Genomic DNA, 5,222 nt, shown 5'->3' on the forward strand with positions numbered 1-5,222 from the left:
ACATACAGTAAATTCACCATAGTGTGGTGTGCAATTCTATAAATTTTGACAAATACATTGTCATATTCCATCACTACAAGTCAAGATAATAGAACATTTCCATCACCCCCAAATTCCCCACTTAGCCTTTTTGGTAGTCAATGCCCAGCTTTCAATCTAGCCCCTGATAACCACTGGTCAGTTTTCTCTCCCTATAGTTTTGCCTTTTCTATAATGTTATATGACTGGAGTCATAAGAGTATATAACTTTTTCAGTCTGGCTTCTTTCAGAAGCATAATGTGTTTGAGATTCACTCATGTTCCTTTTTATCGCTGAGTGATATTCCATTGTATATATTTATAGTAATTTGCTTTTCCATTTACCGACTGATGGACATGTGGCTTTTTTTTTTTCTAGTTTTGAGAGATTATTAATAAAGCTGCTATAAACATTAATGTGTAGGCTTTTGTTTGTATATTTGTTTTCATTTCTCTTGGGTAAATACCTCAAAGTAGTAATTTCTGGGTTGTATCATAAGTGTATGTTTAATGTTCAAAAAACTGCTACACTGTTTTCAAAGTGGCTGTACTAGTTTGCATTCCCATCAGGAATGCATGAGATTTTCAGTCGCTCTGCATCCTTTCCAGTACTTGGTAGAGTCAGTTTATTATTAGTATCATTGTTATTATTATTAACACCATCCTAATAGGTGTGTTATAGTATGTCATGTGGTTTTAATTTTTTCATTGCAGTTTGAATTTGTCTTTCTCAATACTTTTTTTTCGTGTGCTTATTTGCATTCATATGTTATTTCACTGAGGTATCTGTCTAAATATTACGTCTTTTTGAAAAATTAGGCTGTTTGCTTTCTTATTATTGAGTGATGACAGTGCTTTATATATTCTGGATGCCAGTTCTTTATCAGATATGTGTTTTCTAAGTATTTTCTCCCAGTCTATGGCATGTCTTTTCATTTTCTTTCTTTTTCTTCTTATTCCTCTTATTTTTATTTGTTTATTTTAAAATTTTATTCTGGTTGGGTGTTAGTATTATTCTTTTTTAAAAAAATAAACTTTATTTTTAAGAAACATTTTAGATTTATAGAAAAATTGTGAAGATAGTACAGAAAGTTCCTATATGCCAGAACCCAGTTTCCCCTATTATTAACAGCTTACGTTAGCATGGTATATTTCTTAAAATTAATGAACCAATGTTGATACATGATTATTAACTGAAGTCCATACTTTATTCAAATTTCCTTAATGTTTACCTGATGTTCCTTTTCTGTTCCAGCATCTCATCCAGTATACCATATTTACACAGTCATCATATTTCCATAGGCTCCTTTTGGCTGTGATAGTTTCTGAGACTTTGTTTTGATATTCTTGACAGTTTTGAGAAACACTGATCCTACATTTTGTAGAATCTCCTTAAACTAGCATTTTTCTGATGTTTTCCTCATGATTAGATTGGAGTTATAGGTGGAAGGAAGACCACAGAAGTAAACTGTCATTTCCATCACATCATTTAAGGCTATACAATACCAACTTGCCTTATCACTGTTGAAGTTGATCTTGATCACTTGGCTGGGGCAGAGTTTGTCTGGTTTTTCCACTGTAGAGTTATGTATTTTCCCTCCTTTCTGTACTGTGCTATTTGGAAAGATTTTATTATGCACAGTCCATACTTGAGCATGGGGGAATTACAGTCCACTTCTCTGAGGATGGAGTATCTACAGACATTATTTGAAACTCTTCTACATGGGAGATTTGTCTCTTCTCCCCATGTACTTACATTTTAATCATCCACTTATATCAATGAGGACTCATGGAAATTTAGTTCATACCTTGAATAATAATCCAAGATGACTTTATTTTGTTGCTTAAATCGTTCCATCTTTTGCCATTGAGTGCTCTTACACTTGGCTCCTGTGTCCCTTTGACATAATCCCTACTGGATTGTTTTTGAACTTCCTTTCTGGCATTACAAATTAAGCCAGGCTAAGCTTGTATATTTCCTACCCCAGTCCTAGAATCAGCCATTTTTCCAAGCAGTCCTATTTTCTTTTATTTGAGGGTGATGTTAGAAACTAAGGTCTAAGTGCTAGCTGTGATTGATGCTACTGCAGTATCCTTAATTCTAAGTCTGTTCAGCTGATAGGGCAAGAAAATATGTATATTTTCATGTACATTTGTAAGGTATATTAATTGGTAGTTTTTCTTTTGGAATATCTTTTTAAAATTTTGATATCAGGTTATAAAGTCAATACATAAACATTAATAGCCTTCAATATATATAAACAAAAATAATTTTTCTCCCAAGCTCTGTCACAGGGAGACATTCCTGTCTCTCCTTGGGGTGAGGTGGGAGGTTCTCTCTCCTCAAATTTCAAGTTATTTGGTTGCCCTGTGATCTCAGCTGTATGATAGATTTACAAAAATTATGATTTTTATCTAGCTTTCCTCATTGTTCATTAAGAGTGGTCCAACTTTATACAGTCTAAGAAGAAAGGGATCTCTCAAAAGTTAATCTATAATGTAGTTAGTTATTTTTGAATTCAGACATTTCATAGGAAAATGAGTTACAAGCCAGGGAATAAATTCCTCCACATCCCATTCTCTACTGCATCCACAAGACTAGAGCAGAGGTCTGCAGGATTTGGGGAACACCAGGGTACAGGTCAAGACTGAATAATGCAGACTTGGAGGGGAGAGAGGATCCTTAGGTGATATCAACATCTGTAAGTAAGATATGTGATTTCTTGAAAAAAGGTACTGCAAATTCTCATGAAGAAGGTTTGAATGAGACTCTGCGTGAGAAAAAAATCAAAGCCTGTGGGCAGGTGGGCAAGGATACAACCTGGAAGGCATCTGATGAAGGGACCTTCTAAGAAGTGCCTAACTTATGAGGTGCTTCTCCTTTGGGCTAGAAGAAAAGTTAAATTCAGCATGCATGTTATAATTATTTTCCTACAAATATAATTCTCTATAGATTACTTATACTAGTAATTCCCAACCCTGTGTGCCTATTAAAATTACTTGAAGCACTTTTATAAAATGTCAGTGCCCAGGCCCCATCCTATACCAATTATATAAAAATTTTGGTGGGGACTTCTCTGGCAGTCCAGTGGTTAAGACTCTGCACTTCCACTGTAGGGGATGCGTGTTCGATCCCTGGTCAGGGAACTAAGATCCCACATGCTGAGTGGTGTGGCCAAAAAAAAAAAAAATTCTGCATTTTTTCCTAGGCAATGGCAACTTTTTGAAAATTCTTAGGTTATTTTAATGGGCCTCCAGATTTGAGAATCACTGACCTAGATGATTTACTATAATCTGAAAATCTCATATAGGCATGGGATTCAAAAGTAAAGGAAACCTGTCCATACGAAATCCTGATTCAAAGGAGGCCCTTGGGAGGAAGTAGCTTTACAATAAGGTAATGAATTCCATGTGCTGGTGAAGCAAGCAGGGGCTTGGGGTGGAGGAGAAATCTTTTTTTTTTTTTTTGCGGTACGCGGGCCTCTCACTGTTGTGGCCTCTCCCGTTGCGGAGCACAGGCTCAGGCCGCGCAGGCTCAGCGGCCATGGCTCACGGGCCCAGCTGCTCCGCGGCATGTGGGATCTTCCCGGACCGGGGCACGAACCTGTGTCCCCTGCATTAGCAGGCGGACTCTCAACCACTGCTCCACCAAGGAAGCCCGAGGAGAAATCTTTGAGGGGGATTATATAATTTGGATCCAGGTTTGTGATTCTCCAACCAAGAGGCAACTCCTCTAATTTAAAAGGAGATGTAACCCTGAAGTAAGAGGAAGAACACTGTTACTTGGGTTGCATTAAAGACTTGCCTTGTTGTCCTAATATTTTTTTCTCAATTTCCCCGCTGTCTGGTACAAATGATGATCCCAGGCGCAGAAACCCTGCTGTTAATAGGGAATTTTTGAAAAGTATAAATAAATAACATAGACAGGTTGTTAGCTATATGTTTTTTCCTCCCCAAACCAAAAATTCCTTGACAGATTAGACTGTCTCATCTTTGTTTATCCAATGTTTATTAGTGTTGATATATTGATTAGTTAATTAGCTAATCAACTTTCTTGTTTATTCACTCATCAACTTCTTTTATGAACTGATATCACGCCAGGCAGTGTTTTAGACCTGGAGATAGGATATGGAAAGGTGACAGACAAGTCTCTTCCTTATGAAGCTTACATTCTAATAAGGGAGATAGCCACTAAACAAATAAAGTAATAAAAATCCAGGTAATAAATGCCATGAAGAAAACAAAGAGGATAAGTGGATAGAGAATATACAGAGATGTGTGTAGGAAGAAGCTGTATTTTGGATAGGGTTGTCATGGGAAACCTTTCTGTAGAATTTGCATTTGAACAGAGATTTAAATGGGAAGGCACCAGCCATATGAATATCTGGGGAAAGTGGACTAGCAAATGCAAAGAGGGAACAGCAAGGGAAATGCCCTTGAAGTGAGAATGACCTTAATGTGTTCAGAAATTAGCAAAAAGATCCATGAAGTTGGATCATAGTGAGAGAGGCAGAGAGTGGTATGAAATGAGGTCATAAAGGTATGCAGGGCTGGGTCATGTAGAGCTTTGTATATATTGGTAAGGAGTTAGGGATTTAATTATAAATATACTGAAAGCCATTGGAGATTCTTATGCAGAGAAGCAATCCATCTGATTTATGTTTTTAAAAGACAATTCTGGTTATTGGGTGGTAAGTGGATAACTTCAAGAAGGAATTAGATATTATTATGATGTTCCATTATGAGAATAAATGTCTTGGTTAGGTGAGGTAAATTGAGTGTTCCAAGACCCAGAATGGAAAAATATTCCATTCAACTGTAGCTCTGGGATACCATCATGATCTAAAAGGACTCAATTAGTCTCTTTGAAAGGAAAAGTTCCTTTGAGAGACAATTCCTGTTGGATGATGTCCCATGTTATTGGCAAGAGTTTATAAAACATCTTTCCTTCAAACCATCTCAGACATGGTAATCCAGGAGGATTCAGGTACTGCATCTTAATTGATGTCATCATAAACAGTTGCATCTGGTTGCTGCAGAGGCAGACACATGAGTCTGTATTCCATACCTATGGTAACTGGAACATCATTTTCTATTATGTTCTATTTTGTTCTGACAGACAAATGATTAATTAGCACAATCAGCATCTCTCCTTGAAAAGGGCCATGGATCAGCGTGTTCCCCTCCATCATGTAATTGAATCA

Source organism: Orcinus orca, chromosome 9 (assembly GCF_937001465.1).
Source record: "Orcinus orca chromosome 9, mOrcOrc1.1, whole genome shotgun sequence".
Classification (NCBI taxonomy): domain Eukaryota; kingdom Metazoa; phylum Chordata; class Mammalia; order Artiodactyla; family Delphinidae; genus Orcinus; species Orcinus orca.